Consider the following 22,625-nt stretch of genomic DNA (forward strand, 5'->3'; position numbering starts at 1 on the left):
ACTTCTGGAGAGAGGGATGGATGGAGGAAAAGGTGAAACAGAAAGGACAAACTCTAATGTCCCCACTGATTCTATGGGACAAAATCCCAAGTGTGAAATAAAATTCTGCCTCCTTAAGCTCGTGTTTTCCATGCCTAGAATTCAACTGTAACCAGATGGATCAGACTGAACAGGTTTCAAACCTTGAGGAGGCTCTTACCTTCTAAACAGGGAGAAGGTACTATTTACTATTTACTATTTTCTAGTAAAATCACTAAAAGGGAAGGAGAAAACTTGAAAGAGGTTCCTCCTGGCGCTCACATCCATGAACCTGAATACTCTCTCAGTCCTCAAAGAGAGACCTCGAGAAGGAGACTTGCTGAAGCAAAGCCACAGGGGTCTCTGAGGTTTCCCTGGTCCCTCGCCCCTGTCCTGTCTTCCTGATGTCAGCATCTCTCTGTGAGGTCACCACCTCCCCACCACCTTTGACCAATGGTCTGAGGTCCTGCAAAAGCCTTTGTGATGTCACTGCCACACCCCTCCCTTGCTGGGCTAATGTCCTGCCCCTGGCCAGGCCCTTTGGAGGTTTGAGCTACTCCCTGTGGATCACCCCACTCAAGGAGTGTTCATTCTAGGAAGCAAGCCGGCTAGACAGGAAAACATCAGATGCTGCTCCCAATGCTACGCTCAGTTTTTCAGAAATTAGTCAACTTTATGGCCAGAAGAGACGATTAGAGCATCTAATCTGACCCCCTGCATATCACAGGCCTCCTGTATGACACAATAGCTACTTCTGGAGCAAACACATTCCAGAAAAGCATCTAGTCTTCATTAAAAGCAGCAAAGAATCCTGTGGCACCTTATAGACTAACAGACGTTTTGCAGCATGAGCTTTCGTGGGTGAATGCCCACTTCGTCGGATGCAAGAGTGGAAATTTCCAGGGGCCGGTAAATATAAGCAAGCAAGAAGCAAGCTAGAGATAACGAGGTTAGATCAATCAGGGAGGATGAGGCCCTGTTCTAGCAGTTGAGGTGTGAAAACCAAGGGAGGAGAAACTGGTTCTGTAGTTGGCAAGCCATTCACAGTCTTTGTTTAATCCTAAACTGATGGTGTCAAATTTGCAAATGAACTGAAGCTCAGCAGTTTCTCTTAGAAGTCTGGTCCTAAAGTTTTTTTGCTGGAGGATGGCCACCTTAAGATCTGCTATTGTGTGGCCAGGGAGGTTGAAGCGTTCTCCTACAGGTTTTTGTATATTGCCATTCCTAATATCTGATTTGTGTCCATTTATCCTTTTCCTTAGAGACTGTCCAGTCTGGCCGATGTACATAGCAGAAGGGCATTGCTGGCATATGATGGCGTATATTACATTGGTGGATGTGCAGGTGAATGAACCGGTGATGGTGTGGCTGATCTGGTTAGGTCCTGTGATGGTGTTGCTGGTGTAGATATGTGGGCAGAGTTAGCATCGAGGTTTGTTGCATGGATTGGTTTCTGAGCTAGAGTTACTGTTGGGGCCTGGGGCTGAAGCCAAAAGTCTGAGCCCCACCACCCAGGGCTGAATCCCTCAAGCTCTGGTTTTGCCCTCCCCTACCTGGGGCAGGGCTCAGGCTTTATCTTCCCTGCCTCTGTCCAGTATGGAGGGGCCTGGTCCCTCTTTCCAGGATCATGTAGTAAGTTTTTTTTTGGCAGAAGGGGGTTGCAGTGAAAGGAAGTTTGAGAAACCCTGGCATAGAGCCTCTGAATATGTCTAGACTTGGCTCCCTGAGGCATGGTGGGTGATCAGACACTGAACGTGCAGCCATGGAGACACCACACACCAGCCTTGCATAACAGGCAAGAATCAAACCTCCACAGAAAGACGCCCGTTGCTTTCTAACCCAGCTCCCTAAGTACTCAGCCACCACCACTTAACCCCACTCTTCTTTTACCACTAGCTCCTGCACTCCCTACCCTTGCACCTCCTTCACCCCTAACTCCTGCCCCCTCCTGTGCCCCCTTTGCCCTTAACTCCCTGGGCCACCAGCCATTGCCCCTCTCCTGCAGCCCCTTCACATGGCTCCAGTGCTGGGGCCCCACACTTGTTCTCCCTTTCCCTGGGCTTTGGCATCACTAACCCCTGCTTAGCGAGTAGGGTTCAGTGGTCCCCAAAATGTGGGGCATGACTCCTAGGGGGACACAGAGGAACATTCATGGGGACACCTCAGGGCCTGAGCCAGCCCCATGGAGGGAGCAGCACTCAGCCCCACTCTGTCCCAGCTCTTCCCCAAACCCACCCTCAGCCTGGGCCGCTGGCTCCCCGCTCGGCCGCGACCCCCTTACCCCTGGCTGCACCCCACGCCCCAGCCAGCAACAGACCCACTCCCAGCCCGGTTCTTGACCGTGGCTTCTGATGAGCCACAGCCATGGATGAGGCACAGTGTGAAATATTTGGGGACCACTAGTTTAGGATGACGTTCTCAATCACTTCTATGAAGTCCAATAAAAGCTATTCCTCACCCACCCACCCCACCATCAGGACAGACTAGGTATGTTCTGCTGCCCTTCACTCATGCAGGAAGGATAATAACATTTCATTCAACTCAATCCTAAAGTGATTTGTAACCCACCACCAGCCAAAACTGGTCATTTTGGGAAAGCGGCCCCATCATGCTGCATACCTAGGCAGAGTAGGTGTGTCTGTGCATACACGGTCTGTTCCTGAAGTCTTTCCCCCAGCTCCTCACTAGATGTGAGGGGGGAGCTCATTCAGCCCCTGCTTCTGCTTAGTATTTAAAAACTCCTTATTGTCCCTATCTCTGCTGGCCTTAGATTTCTCCACCTGTCCCTTCCTTGACAGTTCAAGTGAGGTGGCCAAGTGATTAAGGTGGAGGACTGTTAATCTATTGTGCTCTGCATGCATGGGTTCAAATCTCCTCATCAGATGCATTTAGTTTTCACCCCTCCTTTATAGACAACCATCTCCCCCTTTGGTACAATAACAGAGCCAACAGTGTTGCTTCATGAAAACAAAAACCTCAGAAACTCAGACCCCCCCCCCTTGCTTTAAATAAAATGTCTAAATCCCAGATTTCTTTTAAAAAAATTCTCTAGTGCTGTATTTCTTAGTTTTTATCTCAAAAGGGAACATCCTCATCATCTCCCCCAAACACCCTGGGACCTGCCCAAATTATTAAAATACCCTCAACCCGAGCAAGTGAACCAGAGCTAGTGTCTAGGACAAGCTGTTCTGAAGGAGGCAACTCCAACATTTTCTCTCTGCTTCCCTTGGCAAGTTCTGACTGAGAAAACAAAATTCCCCAAACTGAAAATTTTCTGCTGAAAAACCAATACTAGTCTGTTTGGGGACTTTGGTTTGCAAGTATTATTGTTATTATTCTCTTCTGTTTCTGAGTCAGTTCAGTTCAGTCTTTGTCCTCCAGGTGTGTTTCCAGCTGCTGAGTTGTGGGGGAGAGAGACCAAGTCATGATGTCTCTTCCCCTCTTTCATAGATTCTTCCAACTTGCTAGGAAGCTCCTTTGCTACCATGTGAGTCAAGCAGTGTCCATTGTCTCTGTGCTATCTCGGAGAAGCCTGCATTGTACACGGTTCCTGGGCTAGTCCTTGGGAGTGTGGATCCCTTCAATGGGCCAGCAGCGAGTCTGGCTCCTCCATTGTCACACCTGAAAGGCTGGTGGGGGGCATTTCCCAACCTCATAATGTATCTCAGTAACACACACACAGAGCAAAACTTCATAACTTCCCAACCAATGCGAGCACACACAATCCAACCTGATATTAATGTTCAACAGATCAAGACTTTTTAAATGATACCTCACGAGGCAGACTTTGTACAAACCATGTCATCATGATATGAGAGTGATGAATATGGGGCTTCCAGGTGCTGCTTTGAGCACAGCATGCCACACCTGGGCTTCCATTGCAATGGAGAGGTACCCTTAGAGTCCATCTCTCCTGGGATAAAGATGGCAGCACAGCTGGCCTGGGTCATCTGACTTGGGCTCCTGGACGTAAAGCTGAGGGGCTAAAAACTGTGGTGCAGATATTTGTGTTCACGCTGAAGCCTGGGAAGAAACCCTCACCCCTCATGGGGCCTCAGAGGTTGGGCTCAAGCCCATATGTCTGCACTGTAATTTTATAGAGGTTGGGAGGGAGTTTAGCAAGTTGAACTGGTAAAACCACCTTGCAGGGACTGGACCACTGACCTATCAGCTCTAAACACCCAAACTTTCAGTAACTCTATTATCAGTGCCTGCAAGTGTAATTTAAACCATAGGTCCATCTAGCTCTGAATCTTCTTTTCTGACAGTAGCCAATACCAGGTGCCCCAAAAGCCACTCCTCAAGGTACCACTGGGAGTTGAACCCACAATCTCTTGTTTACAAAGCAGGTGCTTTAACCAGCTAAGCCATGGTACCTGCTGTTATTTAAAGCAGCCTGTTTGTCCACACCTGACTCTCTGCCAATCCCACTGGACCCTGACAAGTGTTGCTCCTGTTTGGTTTCTGTAAAGCAGAGGAGCAGGTGAAGTTTTGCTCCCAAGGTGTGTGTGTGATTCTTTGGACAGGTCTACACTATGAAATTAGGTTGGTGTAATTACATTACTTAGGCTGACAATGCAGTTTTATTAACCTAATCCCGGTGTAGATAACAGCTCAGCTGTCAGAACTTTCTGGAGCTATGAAACAGGAGGGACCCAGCCTTTGTAGCAGGAATGCAGGGCAGGCAAGTTCACGGCAGGCATGGTGGGATAGTGGTGGAGACCAGTTTTGGTGATATAATGACCAGCAGCATTTACACTGACAATTTGTCACTTTAAGTTTGCTGCAAAAAGCTCTAGCCTTCTCATTGAAATCATTTTATTTTGTCACCAAAACAGGGCAGTTTTGTCCCCAGACGTGGCATTGCAGTGTGTGCACCAGCCAAAAGCTGCCAACCGAGGGAGTGTTGTGTGTTTTTCACACACCTGAGCAATATAATGATGCTGAAATAACTTTGTATAGTGCAGACCTGGCCAAAGATTCATACACACACACACACAGCTTGCAAGGAAAACGTCACCTGCTCCTCTGCTTTGCAGAATCCAAACACATGCAAAGCTTGTCAGGCCCCCGTGGGGATGGCAGGGAGTCAGGTGTGGGCAGACACTGTGTTTTAGCCACAGGCAGGCACCATGGCTTAACTGGCTAAAACACCTGTCTCGTAAACAGGAGAGTCTGGGTTCAACTCCCAGTGGTGCCTTCTTGATTAACTTTTGGGGCACCTGATATTTGCGACTGTCAGAGGATAAAACACAGAGCTAGGTGGGCCTTTGGTCCAGCCCAGTATGGCTTTTTAAATTATACTCACAGGCACTGATAACAGAGTTACTGAAAGTTTCAGAGTTAAGAGCTGATAGGTCAGTGGTCCAGCCTGTCACAGATGACCCCCCTCTGATACCAGACACCTCTGTGTTTTTGGGGAACCAGGGTGCAATATCCAGCCTGACTCATGAAAGACTCCCCCCAACCCCCAGCCTCTGCTTAAACCAAAACCCATCAGAGAAAAAAAAACTTGCAGAGAGCAGTGAAGGGCATTGGGAGACACACCTAGACCCCTCCTGACAAGGGTGACAAGATTAAGACATCCCCATTAGCATACAGAATGGAGAGCAGAGACAACTCCCCTAGCCTCATCTGCATGAAAGATGGGACAGGAAGACATCTCAATTTGCATACAGAATGGAGAACCAAGAACCACACTGAATTCTGGGACCAGAAAAAGCAGGGAAGCACTGCATCATGGGAATCTCTGCTCCAGATGCTAATGAACCTATGTCTGCACACACCCAGCTCAGCAATTACCAGACCAATTCTAGTAATGAATCCCTAACTGATATCCAAATAGTGAAGCCGCCTAGTGGCATTGTGAGCTCCCTGGAAGAAAACACCACCCATAGCCAAGAGTGATCAGCTCCTTTTGTCTATTCTAAAGAAAACCCTTGAGTCATCAGCTTACCTATAAACAAATCTAGTCTTCTCCCTTGAGCCACTGTATTTTCTCTACAAAAATCCCTACTCACCTTCCAGTCAGGCCTTGGCTACACTTGCAAATTTGCAGCGCTGCAGCAGGGTGTGAAAACACACCCTCTCCAGTGCTGCAAATTGCGGCGCTGCAAAGCGCCAGTGTGGTCAAAGCCCCAGCGCTGGGAGCGCGGCTCCCAGCGCTGTACGTTATTCCCCACAGGGAGGTGGAGTGCGGACAGCGCTGGGAGAGTTTTCTCCCAGCGCTGGCGCTTTGACTACACTTAGCGCTTCAAAGCGCTGCCGCGGCAGTGCTTTGAAGTGCAAGTGTAGCCAAAGCCTCAGGGTTCTGATGCTTAGATCCAAACTAGGCATCAGTTCCACTGGAACTCCATCTTCTCCTGGATGATCGTGCTGGGGACTCTGCCTGTCTCCTCCCTCAGGCCCCTCAGCTACCACCATCACCTGGGAACCCCGACCAGTTCAAGCCTCATGGAGTGGTGAGATCCCCTTCTCTCTCTCTCTCTTTTCAATTTTCCTGTCTACCTTAGGTATTAACCTTTAATAATGTATGTTATGCTGGTTTAGCCTCCTTGTGTAGTTATCACCAGTATTCAATAAATAATTTGTATGGTTAAGCTGGTTGCTTCTCTCTCTCTTGCTGCACCTCACTCTTTTGTGTTTTTAGCTTCCCCCATTCACTCTGCAGCAATGCTGCTTTTACCTAAGCTAAAGATCCCTGCAGCGCCCAGAATACTGTGGGGTTTGCTCATCAAGTAAGTTACTGCCAGTACAATGGTGATGTGAGAGTGGGGACAGGGCCGTGCTGAATCTGGGACACATAAGGGTAACAGCTTGAAAGTGCTGCTTGACCCAGTCCATGGAGCCCAGGGGCATGTAAGGAGAGTCAGCTTGAAAGTGCTGCTTCATCCAGCCCAGTGAGTCCAGGGACATATAAGGGGTCAGCTTGACAGTGCTGACTGACCCGGTCCGCTCAAACTTGCTCTGTTAATTTATGTGTGGGTGGGTGTGTGTTCAGCCGGTTACTTGGGCTGGAGAAACCCAGCCCTAGGGAACCTAGGTCCTGCAGGAGAGCTCCACTGGGGGGGGACTTGTAGAAGGGAGGAGTAGAGCTCCATATGAACACACAAAGTGACACAAGCAGCACATTGACAGAATTACAGAACCCCTTCCCCAGAAAAGTAACCCGAATAAATGAGCGTACCCCAAAGTAAGGGGCAAATCTGGTAACACTGTTACTTCTCTATCCAGGAGGTTTTTGCAGCAGCTGCACACAAAAAGGACGTCATTGTGAGCGGCCCATGAAGACAAGACCCACTTTTGCCTGCCTTGCTCAGCTTGACTTGCTGCCTCACCCTGTTCCTGCCCTAGTGCCCGGGTTGACCTGGTGGTGGAAGTGGACTGGGGGCCAGTGGCGCGGGGAGGAAGTTGAGCTGGACCCTGAGCTAGACGAGACCCTGGCGGTGAGAGTCTGGCCACCACCTGCCGCCCCCCCTGTTGTCCTGACTTCCCCCACTGGGCATCATTTCGGGAGGGAAGTGGGGCTTCTGCCTCCCCTCCCCGATTTTCACACCGCAGAGGAGTGCGAACAGGAAAACGAACGGCTGCTCCACACCCCACCAGAGGAACCCGACACAGCTGAGAGTCTGTGCAGACATCAGCCCCCCTGCCAGCCCCACAGGCAGCAGCAGCGCCAGCCCCCCAGCACCACAGGGGCACTCAATGCACTTCCTGTGGGGAAATGGCTCCTTGGCGTCCAGCTGCTAGAGTGAGAGCCAGGAGAGAGCAGTGTCTGGCTCACCGTGGGGGAGAGAAGAGACCTGGTGAGTGCGGATCTCCCTCAGCCTCCCCCGCAAGGCTGGTCACTTCTATTGTCACTGTGATAGTCACCTGCTTGGAGCCTGCCCGGACAAGCCACAAGTGTTGTACAGACAAAACTACACAGGAGCTTTTCAGAGGGCAAGACAAAGACGCCACATTTATTATGAGAACAGTGTGATTTATGGCCAGTAACTAATATTTTAATCCTTACACACACACATTATACCTAATACCTACACACACACACACACTATACCTAATACCTATACACACACACACCCATCCATCCATCAGATGTTCTGCAGCTGCTGCATAGTTACCAGTTCTGAACACAGCTTGAGTTTGTGACTTGAGTTTGCAGCTTGGGTTCGTAGCTTGCGGCAGCTAACTGGCCAGGAAAGCCGGGCACAAGGATGAGCTGGGTCTCTGTTGGGCCTGCACCGATGTCCTTCCATGTTGGCAGCAGAATGTTACCCTCCAAAGTCTCCCATCTCACCCATCCTTTTTGTAGGCTTCAGTTTGAATCCAGAGTCTGTAGGTCTTGCTGTGTCACTGCCTCTGGGTTTGGTGATTGATCACCCGTCAATTGCAGGCGACTTGCAGCCGGGGACCTGGCATTGATCTTCCTTCTATTGCACCTTTTCTTTTTAGGGTGGCCTCTGCTTACTTTGTTAGGGCTCTTGTCTGCAGCTTCAGCCAGCGGGGTTTGAACTCTGTTTCATCAGGACGGGCTGGGGCTGGAGGTTGATTCCATCATCCACACATGCCTCATTCACACATCTAACCTAAACTAATAAGAGTACAGCAGGGTTTGCAAAAATGAAGGTTGGAGGAAGCTATTACAAAATGAAGTGAGTGTTTTAAAACGGGGTTTGAATTACAATATGGCAAACAGTGAACAGAAGTTACAATATAGCCAAGTGTAGTGAATGGTGAACAGAAGTTACATGGATAAACTGAACAATTAAAAACAATTTCATTCATCAGTTTTACAGGGGCTGCAGGTCGGGAGTGAGAGGCATCAGCAGAGCTGTCAATCTGGAGGTCAGGACTGGGATAGCAGGGGCTGCGGGTCGGGAGTGAGGGGCACCAGTAGCGCAGTGACTGCAGAGCTCAGTGGGAGCCCAGGGGGCTGCAGTTCGGGAGTGAGGGGCACCGGTACAGCTGGGGGAAGCCCAGGGCGCTGTGGGTCGGGAGTGAGGGGCACCAGCAGAGCTGTGAGTCTGGAGGTCAGGACTGGGATAGCAGGGGCTGCGGGTCGGGAGTGAGGGGCACCAGCAGAGCTGTGAGTCTGGAGGTCAGGACTGGGATAGCAGGGGCTGTGGGTCAGGAGTGAGGGGCACCAGCAGAGCTATGAGTCCGGAGGTCAGGACTGGGATAGCAGGGGCTGCGGGTCGGGAATGAGGGGCACCATGAGAGCTGGGGGAAGCCCAGGGGGCTGCAGGTCAGGAGTGAGGGGCACCAGCAGAGCTGTGAGGCTGGAGGTCATGACTGGGATAGGATGATGGGCAGAGGGTGATTGGTGGATGGGCCCATCTCTCTGGTCCTCGGCCAGGGAAGAAGGATGGGGCTGGAGTCTTGTTCTTCACGAGTACAGAAGGTGCTGGAGCTCTGACCAGGGAGGGCATTAGGAACCCATTATCATGCAGGGAAACATTCAACCGCTGATCTATACTCTCAACAAAGAGTGTCCTGTATAGCCCAGAACAGGGCCAGTGCCAGTCCTCTAATCCTCCCATGGGCCAATAATGTCACTCATACTGCCCAGAACCCATCCCCAAAACTCTGCCCCTCACCTGCCTAAGGCTCTGGGAGGAAGTTTGGGTGGGGGGAGGAGATCTAGGGTGCAGGCCCTGGGTTGGGGCTGGGGATTGGGGTGCAGGCTCTGGGGGGAGGTTGGGTGCAGAAGGGGTGAGAGGCTGGTCTCTGGGAGGGAGTTTGGGTGGGGGAGGGGTTCTGGGGTGCAGGCTCTGGGATGGAGTTTGGGTGCAGGGTGCAGGCTCTGGGCTGGGGCAGGGGGTAGCAGGAACAGGAGGAGGGGTGGGGTTGCAGACTCTGGGCGGGAGCGTGGGGGCAGGCGGGAGGGGACATGTGGGAAGGGGGAGGGGGTGCAGGCTCTGGGAGGGCGTTTGGGAGAGGGACGAGGTAGGTGGGGAGGGGCTGGCAGTGCAGGCTCAGGGAGGGGGTCAAGGATGCAGCACTTACCTGCGGCTCCAAGGCAGGGCAGGCTGGGGGGCCTCCGGGTGCTGCTGCCCCCAGGCATCACCCCCACAGTGTCCCATTGGCTGCAGGGGCTCGGGGTGGGGGCCGGCAGCCACTGGAGCGAGCAGGCAGATGCTGCTCAGCTCCGCTGCACTGACGGGACCCTGGGGGGGAGCGCCTGGGGGTGGCAGGTGGGGCCAAGGGAGTGACCCGGTCCCAAAACTGCTGGAGCCCCACGGGCGAGACCTGGGAACCAGGACTGCCAGCCAGACAAACACCTTTAAGAGGAGGCGTCCCTCTGCCTGTCAAAATCTGATCTTCCTCCTTCAGTTCAGTGACAGCCTGAATTGTTCCTTATCCCGGCAGAGCCAGAGGATTGAAAGCAGCAACATCAAACCCCTGTGTAGCTTGCAGGAATGGACAGAAACACTCCCTGGTATCTGAGGAGATGTTCAGCTTTGCCCTTGGTCAACTACAAGGCCAAAGGGAAAGGAGGTGGAGCCAGGTATAAAGAGTGAAACACGACACATCATAGTTATGCCCATGGCGGCTGCAAAATCTTTTGATGTACTTCTTCTTATCAGCAGTGTATTGTTTTCTCTGGAGCCTAGGCCTTGACCAAGAAATTTGTACTTTGCTAAAATAATCGACTGCCCCTGGTGAAGACAATGGACTTGACACCCACTGGGGTGTCCCTACACAGGTACAAGTACTAACAACAGTGGCTGCCTTTTAGCCATAGATTTTAATCAGGGCAATAAATTGAAACAAACCCTGTTAAATCATTTCTCAGCCCGAGTCCTTCACCCACATTCCCTAGAGCATTGGGCCACCATGTGGGCATTTCATTTCTGACCTCAGTTTCACACAGAGAAACAATTTCCTTTGCACAGATCCATAAACAGCAAAACCTCCCTGTGTCTCTGGTCTGAGCCAGGGCATTCGATGACAGTGAACCTTTTCCTCCTGCAATGGTGACGGTCAGACAGAGGGGTCATGGCACCTGCATCCCTGCCAGGGAGATATTGGCTCCGCTCTTTCTTTCTGCTGCTGTTGTTAGTCCATGAAACATCAAGGGTGGAATGCAAGGCTGAGTTCATGCACCAGCCCCCTGAAAAATTTCAGTGCCCCAGAGAAATCCTGCCCCCTGCTATTGGAACGATGTGCTGGAGATTTGACTAGGAAAGGGACTGTCTGAATTGTCAGAGTGGGGAATGAACAACAATCTACAGCAATGTCGTTCACACAAACACACTCCCATCCTGCTCCAGCCGGAAGGGAAATGGGCAGGAATTCTCGCTGTTCACCCACGGACACACTTACACTGATGGGCAGCCGTGAGTGTGCTGGGGAAGCTGGTCTGAGCAAACAATTTGAAGTGACAATTCAGTGAGAACAAAATCATCATGCAGTGAAATGGATGCGCATCAGGTAGTTGTGGCTGAGTGGTTAAGGCGATGGACTAGAAATCCATTGGGGTCTCCCTGCGCAGGTTCAAATCCTGCCAACTACGTAAGCGCTGCGCTGCTGTTGTTATTATTGTAGTCTTAGTGCCTGAGCATCCACGGTGCCAACTGGAGATAAATCTAGTTTCACTCTGTCTACACTTAAAACGCTGCTGTGGGACTGCTATAGCACTTTGGAGTAGACAGTGACTGGAGGGATTTTCCCATCCCTGTAATAGCTACATGGACAGAACAATTCTTCCTTTTCTTTAGCACTATCTAACCCGGGATTAGGTCACTTTAACTATATGGGTTTGTGGGGGGGTCACACACTGGGAGACATCGCTTTGCCAGTTCAGTGCCCAGCATACACCAGCCCTTAGATCCCTCTGGGTATTTCAATGCAGGCACTGACCTGTGAGAGGAAAACATCAGCTCACAAACACAGAGACTGAATTTCCCACATTTAATCTCGCTGCACTTTCCAGAAAGTCACAACATTCAATTCATTCTTGCTAGGACAGAGAAAAAATAAGTGATACTAAGTTTTTGACTTGGTTAAATAAAATTAAGTGTTTAATTAATATAGTAAAAAATCTGTCCTGATTCCTCTAACTAACACCATAGCGTGAAATAGGAACAGAGACAAAGCTTGTCAGTGATGACTAATTTCGCAAATGATCTTCCCATTATTAATTTCCACGCTGCCCCATTGCAGGTCTGGGCATCTCCAGTGTCATTGCTCTGCATTCACCTTCCCCTTAGAATTGTTATCGGACATTCGCTTTCCTCTGCAGCGTGGGGCACGGGTCACTTGCTGGAGGATTCCCTGCACCTTGAGGTCTTTAAGCCATGATTTGAGGACTTCAATAATTCAGACATAGGTTAGGGGTTTGTTACAGGAGTGGGTGGGTGAGATTCTGTGGCCTGTGTTGTGCAGGAGGTCAGACTAGATGATCATAATGGTCGCTTCTGACCTTAAGTCTATGAATCTATGAATCTATTCCCAAATTTGGAAAATTGTGTAGTTCAGAATGTGAATAGTGACCCTGGCTCCTTCCTGCACCTGCTCTACATTGCTTCACAGCAGCTTCTCCCCCTGCAGAGTCACCCCAGCACTGCAGTGCAGCCGCCCAGGGTTCAGCAGGGGCCCCTGGCAAGGACAGTGGGTGCAGCTAACAGCCCGGTGTGCCTGGCCATGAGGCAGCTATAAAAAAGCAACACCCCCTCCCAGAAGTACAGAGACTGAATTCCCCAACTTTAACATCATGACCCCCAGTAGAAAGCCACACGTGTCAGTTGTATTGTCACAGGGAGATGCAAAAATCAAGTGACACCAATTTTTAAGTTGAGTAAATAAAGTTGAGGAGATAGTTATTAACCTCCCAAAAATATACTAAAGATCCCTCAACATAACACCTGAAGGTGAAATATGAACAGAGACAAACCTTGTCAGCAAAGGCTCATTTCCCAAACAATCCTCAAAAGTGCTCCAGTGGCATAATTGGTTAGCGCACAGTACTTCTAGGGCAGTGCTGAGAGGAGCTATGCTGAGGTTGTGAATTCAAGCCTCACCTGGAGCACTGATTTTCTTTGACCACATGGTGTCACCCCCTCATTTGCCCCTGTGGAATGTAGAATTCCAGCCCAGGGGACCCTGAGGAGGGGAGGAGGCAGAAATGCCCCCTTCAATTATTACCTCCTCTCCAGAGCACAGGTCAGAATCTACAATCCTTTCTCCCCCACCAACCCCTATGCCAGGATCCCTCAAGCAGAGCCTGGAGTCCTGCCCATCCTTGACCCCTGAGCCTGGAGGGAGAGGAGCAAGGAGCCATTGTTAGAGGGCTTTCCCTTCCCCCGCCCACTTCCCTGGCTCTTGTCACACAATCGATAAACAGCAAAAGACCAGAAGTCGGAAGCGCAGACAAAGGGATGTTTACTGGGGTTAGTTTCCCAGCAAGCAGATTTCGAAGCCCTTCACACCAGTCGGGCTGATCTCTATAGACCGACAGAGTCTGTTCCCCAGTGTCCCCCTTCCCAGGTCTGACACTGCAGTTCTTAAAGTTTAGGCCTGTGCAGGCAGCCTGAATCTCTCTATTCTAACAGCCATCGGCCCCTGTGGGAAAATGATCTATTCAGGGTTGTCCCTAGACATTTTGGTGCCCTACACGGCACCCCCGTCCCCCAGCCCGAGCTGGCAGAGCGGAGCAGGCTGGGGCCAGGTCACTCCACTTCCCGCCGCCGAGTAATTGCAGGGCAGGCCTGACCCCACACTCATGGGGCAGTGGGAAGTGGAGTGATCTGGCCCCAGCCCGCTGCACTTTGCTCCCAGCCTTGGAACTTGGGGGTTGGGGGGAAACACCCCCCAGCACTCACCAGTGGCGTGGCTGGGAGCTGGTGGAGCAGAGCAGGCTGGGGCCAGGTCGTTCCACTTCCCAGCGCCCGTTGAGTGCCGGGTGCGCCTGATCCCTCCTGCCGTCCACCGGGATGTAGCTCGGGTGGAGCAGGGGTGGGAAGAGGGCGGTGGGGGCAGACCAGGGGTGGAGGCTGTGGGGAAGAGGTGGAGCAGGGGCAGGGGCAGCTTTCCTGGCCGGCTCAGCCAGCCGGGGGATCGAGTTCCCCGCTGGAGCAGTACACAGCTGCGTAGGGCACCAGGAAACTTGGGGCAATTTGGTGCCTCCACATCCCTTAACCAGGCAGTGTCCCTGTAGTGTGGGCTGTCTGCATAGGTCCTTTCTCAATCTTTCTCACCCTCTTGCCTTGAGTCTCCTGTGTCTCTGCTTTCTAAGCACAGACTAACTCTGGCTGTTCAGAGGAGGGGAGGCCCATGCCTATGTGTGGCCAGCAGACAGCGACAAAGACCCCAAGGCAGCCTGCTCCCTGCCATGCCAAACACCCACTGAAGGCCACCCACAGACCAGCATGTGGGGCGGCTGCTGATGCTCTGTGGCCAACACCAGAAGACGGTAGGAAAGCAGGGCCAGCCCCCCTGGTGGGGCCTCTGACCGTTCCCACTCCAGGTGCTCACTTTGGCAGTGGGGCAGGAGATTTTACCCCAAGAGGCTTTTCCCCAGCTGGCGAGAAGCAGAGAAACACCCAGGCTCCCAAGACGCTATGTAGCAAGTACCCTCCAGCACAGGGACAGGCGCACACTTGGAAGAGGGAAACTGCTCCACACTCTAGCCCGGGCAGCCGCCCATTGTCTTTGGCAAGTCAGGAAGGGCAAAGGCGAGACTGGAAGCACCTGGGGCTCATGCCCCAGCCTTTGTGACACCCAACCCCCAACTCCTTCCCGGGGCTCTAGCTGAAGCCAGAGCATTGGCCTGAGCAGCCAAGAAGAGGTTCCAGCCCTGAAGGGAGCAGGACTTTCAGCACAAAGGTAAAACCACCACAAGTACAACCACCAAGGGACTTGAACCCTCAATCACCTGATCAGAAGTCTTATCTATTAGGCCACATGGTCACACTAGAAAAACCTCTCCAAGTACTTCTTTAGAGAAGACGGACACTGTGTTTCTCAGACTCAGGTCATCTACTGAGGGGGCCTGAGACTCTCTGGCAGGGGCGGCTCTAGGCACCAGCAAAACAAGCTGGTGCCTAGGGTGGCAAAATCTAGGGGGCGGCAAAAGGCTGGGGCCCCAGCTCATCCTGCCGCTGCGAGCCCGTCCCCTGCGGCCGGGTGGGGGCGGCAGGCTGGGCCGGCGGACCTGCCGCAGTCATGCCTGCGGGAGGTCCACCGGAGCCCCGGGACGACTGGACCTGCCGCAGGCATGACTGCGGAGGGGGCGCTCGTCCCGCGGCTCGGCTGGATCTCCCGCAGGCATGACTGCGGCAGCTCAAGCGGAGCCGCCGGACCCGCGAACCGTCCGCAGCCGCGGGAGGTCCAGCCGAGCCACGCGGGACCAGCGGTCCCTCTGCAGTCATGCCCGCGGGAGGTCCGCTGCTCCCGCGGCTCCGGGGCGCCTCCCGCGCATGACTGCTTGGGGCGGCCAAAAAGGTAGAGCCGCCCCTGCTCTCTGGGCACAAGAAGTTGAGTTCCCAGCGAGATGTGAGACAATTCTCTGGAGCCAGGTGCAGGGCTTTGGCAGGGAGGCTCAGGCAGGGCCGCCCAGAGGGGGTGGCAAGAGGGGCAATTTGCCCCAGGCCCCGAGCCCCACGGGGGCCCCCACCAGAGTTTTTCGGGGCCCCTGGAGCGGGGTCCCTCATTCACTCCGGGTGCCCGGCAAACTCTTGCGGGGCCAGGCGCAGGAGCTTCTGCCGCTCCCGGTCCTCGCCGGCGGGGGGTCCTTCCGCTCCGGGTCGAAAGGACCCCCCGCTGGCGAATTACCGCCGAAGACGGAGTGGGACCCGCCGCTGAAGTGCAGCCCGGTCTTTGGCGGTAATTCGGCGGCGGGGGGCCCTTCCGTTCCGGGACCCGCCGCCGAAGTGCCCCGAAGACCCGCGGCGGGGCCCCCCTCCGCCGAATTACCGCCGAAGACCGGGCTGCACTTCAGCGGCGGGTCCCACTCCGTCTTCCGTTCCTGGACCCGCCGCCGAAGACCCCGGGCCTCTGGAATCCTCTGGGCGGCCCTGGGCTCAGGCATGGGGGATTGAGGTGCAGCGGACAGACCGGCTGTCTAGGTGTGGAGATTTAGTTGCACTGAGGCACAGGAGGGAGGAGGAATCATGCTGATGGTCAGTGGCTGTGCAGAAAAAAGGGTGGTGATTCCCCCATCCTAAATGGGCAGGTTGGCTTGACCCTTCTCTCTGCTGCAGAGCATGGTGGGGACTGCAGCTCACCCCTTGTGGGGTAGGAAAGCACAGGTGCAGGGTGCTGAGCTCCGATGCACCTGGAAGGCAGCTCTGGTGGGGTGGGGCAGGGCCTGTGGTTTACGTTCTGCATTGCCTGGTGCTCGGCCATTGCACAATCCCCAGCCACGCTGCACAGCGCGCCCCGAGAGGGAGCAGGGGGCCAAGCAGATGATTCAGCACGAGGGGGAGAGGATGTGTGGTTGGGGGAAGAAAGGCCTGGGGCTGCACTGGGGGAATGCAGAGCAGGGGTGACACCCCAGAAACCTGCAGCAAAGGGATGGACAGGTGGGCTGGGAGGATAGAAAAGGCAGTGAGCCTAAAAGGGGAGTGGGGTCTAGTGGTCAGAGCAGGGAGGCGGCTGGGTACCAGGACCTCTGGATTCTATCCCTGGCTCTGGGAGCAGAGGGGGGTCTAGAGGTGAGAGCAGGGGGACTGGGAGCATCTTCCTAATTCACAGGGTAGTTCTCTTCCCAGCTCGTGCGAGGGCGGGAAGCGCCACCAGCCCCATTTCCTGGATAGGAGAACTGAGGCCCAGAGAGGCTGAGTGATGTGCCCAAGGACACTCTGGAAGTCTGTGGCAGAGCACAGCATGTTTCTCCCCCTCCCGCCCCGCGGGGTCTGGCCTGCTACTGGGTGGTACAGGGGCGGGGTCTCAGGAGAAGGAGCAGTGGGAGGGCGGGGTCTCGGGTGAATGGGTGGTGCAGGGGTGGGGGAAGGGGCAGTGTGGGGGCGGGAACTCAGGGGGAAATGGGCAGTGTGACACTGGGGACTTGGGGGAAGAGGCGCTGTGAGGGGGGGATCTGGGGGCACCGGGTAAACATGTGGGTGGGCTCTGGGGGGACGGGGCGATGCAGGGGCAGGGAGTAGAGGGACCAGGTGGTGCAGGGGTGGGGTCTAGCGGCAATGTGAGGGGCAGAACTTTGGGGAAGGGAGGCGGGGCTTTGGGGCAGGCACAGCGAGGGGCAGGGCTTTGGGGATGGGGACAGCGGGGGCAGGGCTTTAGGGGAAGGGGGCAGGGGCAGGGCAGGGGCAGGCCTTTGGGGAAGGGCACAGGGGAGGTGCAGTGGCAGGCACAGCGGGGGCAGGGCAGGGCTTTGGGGGTGGGCACAGCGGGGGCAGGGCTTTGGGGGCAGGCACAGCGAGGGGCAGGGGCAGGGCTTTAGGGGCGGGCACAGCGGGGCAGGGGCAGGGCTTTGGGGCGGGCACAGTGGGGGCAGGGGCAGGGCTTTGGGGGCAGGGACAGCGAGGGGCGGGGCTTTGGGGAAGGGGCGGGGCTTTGGGGAGGGCACAGGAGGGGCCGGGGCTTTGGGGAAGGGGCAGGGCTTTGGGGGCAGGCACAGCGAGGGGCAGGGGCAGGGCTTTGGGGCGGGCACAGCGGGGGCAGGGGCAGGGCTTTGGGGGCGGGCACAGTGGGGGCAGGGGCAGGGCTTTGGGGAGGGCACAGGGAGGGCCGGGGCTTTGGGGAAGGGCGGGGCTTTGGGGGCGGACACCGCGAGGGGCAGGGCTTTGGGGAAGGGCAGGGCTTTGGGGGCGGACACAGCGAGGGGCGGGGCTTTGGGGAAGGGGCCGGGGCTTTGGGGGCGGACACAGCGAGGGCGGGGCTTTGGGGAAGGGGCAGGGCTTTGGGGGCACAGCGGGGCTGGGGGCTGGGGAAGGAGCAGGACTCATTCCGGCCGGGGGCGGGTCTGTCTGGGGGTGTCGCTGTCCCTGCAGCGGGTGTTTAGAGCCGGGCTCGGCCGGGAGGCAGGGCCGGGGGCAGCGGGAGTCGGGGTGACACGCGGCCGGTGCCTGGGCCTGGCGGACCCACCCGGACCCGCTCACACCCAGGGGCGGGGGTTACAAGGGCGCGGGAACATCCGCGGGGCGGGCACGGGATTCAGTCCCGGGGTTGGGCGGGGGCGTTTGGCGGGGAGCTTCGCCGCCCCGCGCGCTCCCGCCCCGCTGCTTTGTGCCGGGGTGAAAGGCGGCGGCGCGCAGCACGTTCCTGCGCGGGGCTGGGCCAAGACCCGGGACACGCGAGTCGCCTCAGGAGCCGGAGGGGGCGGGCCGGGGCTCTCTGGGGCGGGGCGGGGACGAGGAGTTGCGTTGGGGGGGAGGTGTCAGGTGGACCCAGGGACCCGCCCTCACCTGGGCTGGAGAGGACGGAGGCGCCCCGGGGCAGGCTGGGAGTTGTAGTTCCTGGCTCGTCTCAGAGCGGAAGTGACGGACGGTTACTCAGGCAACGCCCCCCTCCCGGTGCACTCTGGGAAGCGTAGTTCTCTCTCTCTCTCTGTCAAACACATGCGGCCTCTATTGGAGGAGGGCCGTGGCTCGTCACTCGCTGCGCCTCCCGCTCCCTGATTGGCGGAGAGGCGCGGGACAGAGACTCGGCGCGTGGGGAGGCCCGGTTCCTCGCCCGAGGCTGCGCTGCCCCGGTGCGCGCTGCCAGGGGCGGTCCCGGAGGGGGCGGGGGACGTGGCTCGGGGGCAGCCGGCGGGCGGGTCCGAGGGGCGCTGGGGCGGGGCGGTGATTGGCGGCTCCGCACGGGGGGCTCAGACCCTCAGTTCCAGGCGCCAGGCCCAGCCCCTGCCCCGGGCCCGTGGGGGGGGGGGCACAGGGCAGAGGCAGCGCGGAGTGAAAGGGCGTCACCCCAGCTGGGAGCAGCCCCACCCCTCCTCTCCTCTGTAGGGCCCCAACAGCCCCTTCAAGCCCCCACCTGCCCCTGCAGTGCCCCCCGTCCCCTGTGACCCTCCTGCCAGCCCCACCCCTACCCATCTGTGGGGATCCCTCAGCCCCCAGCGTCTCCTCCCCCACCCTGTCCACTCTGCCCGGCCTGTCCCTTCGCCCTGCCCGCCCTCCTCCTCTCGCCTCCACCCTGACCTCTGTGGAAGCCAGTAAATAATTAACAAGGATTTGAAGAGATCTTAATGAATGTTAGTTAGCAAGAGTCAGGACATACTGTAACCTTAATGACGTAAGACTTGTAGGAGCAAAGATAGTGCGAGGCGACAGGACAGGAACTGTGTACAAAGTTATTATGACCTTGCAATCACTAACCAAAATGCAGGCTTGCTTTTCTTAGGATTGAGACAAATAAGATAAGCCTTTTTGCTATGTATAAACAAAATGTAGTTGTTGCTTTTTACTGTCTGTATTATTGTTAGAAATTGTCTGTAAAAGGTATAAAGGCTTGCTGTGATTGTTTACCAGTTGAGAGACCTGTCCAGGACCCTGTGTCCTATGGCACTCTCTCCCTCCATGGTAATTACTGGAGAAATAATAAAGTATTTGATTTTGCTGCATCCAAACAAAAAGCGAGAACTGAGTTTTTCTTCGACAATTTGGGGGCTCGTCCGGGATGGCAACGCCCACGGACCCACAGACAACTACTACGGATCATTCCCTTTCGAACCCCATGGCGCCACATGAGAGGTATGAGACCTTTTGAAATCTCTATTGGGGTATCGGAGGAGGACTTTCCGTGAGGACGTCTGTCTCTCTGTTGGGCTCACGCCATCTGAACTTATTGACTGTGCAGCAGGATCAGATGCAAAGTGGTATTGGGGAGAGGCCCCAATAAGGTTAGTTTATAGCAGTACTGGGAACTGCTGAGTTGGCCAGGAAATGCATAAGGTAATGCATAAGGTAATGCATAGGTAAATGCATTAGAATGCACCGGTGCTGAGGGTTTTACCGCCTCAAGAGGGTTGTCATACCGCCTCATGGTATTGGTCGGACCAGGTAAAGATGCATCATGGTTTAAAAAAAAAAAAAAAAAAAGATAAAAAGGTTGAAAAGGGTTAAAACAAAGAAAGAAAAAGAAACAGGAAGAAAACGAGGCCTTGGTGTGTGTGTGTGTACACCAGTGTGAGTGGCTGTTACCGGGCTAGCCCAGTATCTAGTGGATCTGTAGGAGATCCGACCCACGGTGGGCTGACTCAGCCTGGCATAGTCCGGCGAGGAAGCTGCCTGGGTCTAGGAGTGTATGAACCCATCTTCCCTCCCCTTTCCTTGTGAGTCTCTCCTGTGTGAGTGGAAAATGGGTAAGGGACAGTCTAAATATTCCACCTTACCCCCTAAGGGTGCCCCAGCATATTACATGTACGTACATTATGGTCCTAAAACCTGCAGGTATTTAAATGATTGGAATCTGTATACGCGTGAAAATTCATTTAAACAATGCCCATTAGAAGGTACCTTCAATCTAGATAAGATCATATATCTCAGTGGAGCTTTAATCACAAAGAAAAACCTCTGTTACAGTGTGAGCAATTTGTCTAGGAACGGGTTAATTTGAAATTCGGCTTAGCCCTGAGATAAGGGAGAAGTTGTTTTGTCTTCAAGGTCATGAATTAGTGTGGACTATGCTAAGTGTTAAGTAAAACTGTTTCAGCCCCAGCTGGTTGTGGAAAATAAAGAGAGGCAAACAAAAAGCAGTATAAGTTACAAAACTGAGATTGCATTTGCAAAGCTTAACGGTTCAGTGAGATCCAACAGTTTTTGCAACCCTGAAGCCGGACAGGCAGCTGACCTGAACTGGAATCTCTGAAAGAGACGCCGCAGGAGATTCCAGGGTGTAAAAGAACAGCCATCCCAAGAGTGGCAGCATGTTGGAAATGCTGGACAAGCTGTATACAGGATAATCTCCCGTCCACCTATTTCCCTTCTCTGAACATTATACACAGACATGCCAGTCTGGATATGTGTAAGTATTAAAGTGGCTTAAGGCTTGGGGCATTCATATTTTTCCCGAGTGATGTGGGAGCATTCCCAACACTCTCCGTTGTTGTTTTATTATTTTTAATGAAGCTTTAAAATTTGATTATATGCTCTGTCAGTTTGATCACCTGACATGAGGGATAAATTAGTAATAGGAATTTGTCACAGTTTGGTGAGCAATTGCAGAATTTACACCATCTATCTGTTTTACCCTTGTTAGTTTATGTTTGCTTTGTTTGGTACTGTTGGTGTTTTGTGTTAAGAATAGCATGATTATAGGTGAGCTCTAATAGAATAAGGAAACACTATTTGGTTTTGGTGCACTATTTAGCTTTGGCTCTGTTTTGTTTAACCGGTTACTGATGTTTTCTGCTCTGTTCATTTGGGCGTTAGGTGTGTGAGCGGAACTGAACTTCTCGTTCGTAATTCCTCAGGGTGGAAGCCATGTGTGCGATGAAGCTCTGAGGTTGTCCTGAAATTTTACAGTCCCGCCCCCCCGTAGCGGACAATGTAATAGAAGTAGGAGAAATCTAGCTTAGACTGTAATTTTCTTGGCTCTCTGTGAAATTTTCTTTTCTGTTTAAGTGTCAGCAGACAAATGGGTGGGTCTCTGGGTAGACCCCCAAAGGGGTTCAGATTATGTGTTAAGTGAATGGCCATGTATTTTTGCCCAGGTGGCAAGCCTTACTAGGAAGGACTCAGGTAGTCTTGTGAGTAGAAATGTTTTGGGGAAAAGACCAGAAGGGTGGGGCTAGTTGAGGAGCTCACCCTCCTAGCTAAGACCTGGTTGTGGAACAAGCTAGTGTCCATGGACGGGACGATTCAGCGAGGAAAAAAGGATCGGGCCCAAGCGGGAGGGCAACAGACAGAGAGATTTGGAAAGTTTTGAGGGTGTAGTGGAAAGAAGGAGTCAGTGAATATAAGCATGAGGATTTCAAATACTCAGAAGGATATTTGGAATGGTGATTTGCATTGGTAAAGTGGCTGTTGGATGGAGAAAGCAATTGATTTTTAAGGGAAAATGAAAAATTGACTCTGTGTTTGCTGGGGGGAACAGCACTTGAACTTTGTGAAAAAGCTGAAGAGAACAGTTTTTGGTGTCTTTGACATGTTTGTGAATGAATTCAGGCAAAGAAATTATTAGATTGCACTCATTTGGCTATGAACAATTTTGTTAAATCAGTTGAAGAATGTATACAGTGCTATGTAATGACATTGTATTAGGCCCTACAGGCACTATAAGTGGTGATGTTTTCTTTCAGTGTTTAAAAGCAGGAGTTAAAAAAAATAAAAATAAAAGCAAGCCGGAGAGCATCTGTGTTAATGCAAATTAACTAACTGATAAGGTAGAGGCCGCTGAACCAGGGCTGTCTAAGAAGCACATACGAGAAAATATGGGGTAATTCCTCTGTTTTGCCTAGAATCAACAAGAGTATTTGTATATTTTAAGTATTTAACTGCCCCGAAGGGGTGGACCTCTGTTTTTGTCTTTCAGATAATCAAAGAACATTAATGTCAGCTGCACAGCATTCAACGTACTATGATTTACTGGCATAGTACAATTTGTGTTTTGTGTTCTCTGTTCTGTTTTGTGGTGTTTTGTCTCGTGGCCAAGGAATTGTTGTGTTTAATATTTTCATGAGATGGTCTGATTTGACATCAAGCGAA

At 53.5% G+C, this 22,625-nt stretch overlaps 1 protein-coding gene and 2 non-coding genes across 3 annotated transcripts in view; all 3 read left to right on the forward strand.

The window, feature by feature from the left end:
• LOC120375613 (zinc finger protein 850-like) overlaps positions 1–22,625 on the forward strand; it is a gene marked incomplete at its 3' end in the record, with an annotated part of 68,861 nt that overhangs the window by 12,922 nt on the left and 33,314 nt on the right. The window lies entirely within an intron of this gene.
• TRNAT-CGU lies at positions 5,145–5,218 on the forward strand. The gene has a single exon. It is a non-coding gene; the product is annotated as a tRNA-Thr (tRNA).
• On the forward strand, positions 11,455–11,536 carry TRNAS-AGA. The gene has a single exon. It is a non-coding gene; the product is annotated as a tRNA-Ser (tRNA).

The sequence above is a fragment of the Mauremys reevesii genome, linkage group 12 (genome assembly GCF_016161935.1).
Source record: "Mauremys reevesii isolate NIE-2019 linkage group 12, ASM1616193v1, whole genome shotgun sequence".
Lineage (NCBI taxonomy): Eukaryota > Metazoa > Chordata > Testudines > Geoemydidae > Mauremys > Mauremys reevesii.